Consider the following 200-nt stretch of genomic DNA (forward strand, 5'->3'; position numbering starts at 1 on the left):
TCTCCGTTTGGATTGGGATCGGAAGGACGCTAGTATGTCGCTCAAGGATTATATGAATTTTAAGTAATTAGTTTGATGGGTGCGATCATACCACCACTAATGCACCGGATCCCATCAGAACTCCGCAGTTAAGCGTGCTTGGGCGAGAGTAGTACTAGGATGGGTGACCTCCTGGGAAGTCCTCGTGTTGCACCCCTCGT

At 49.5% G+C, this 200-nt stretch overlaps 1 non-coding gene across 1 annotated transcript; it reads left to right on the forward strand.

Moving 5' to 3' along the window:
• Nucleotides 1-77: 77 nt before the first annotated feature.
• On the forward strand, nucleotides 78-196 carry LOC118345239. The gene has a single exon (XR_004798824.1). It is a non-coding gene; the product is annotated as a 5S ribosomal RNA (ribosomal RNA).
• The last annotated feature ends 4 nt before the right edge of the window (nucleotides 197-200 follow it).

Source organism: Juglans regia, unplaced genomic scaffold, assembly GCF_001411555.2.
Source record: "Juglans regia cultivar Chandler unplaced genomic scaffold, Walnut 2.0 Scaffold_18261, whole genome shotgun sequence".
NCBI lineage: Eukaryota > Viridiplantae > Streptophyta > Magnoliopsida > Fagales > Juglandaceae > Juglans > Juglans regia.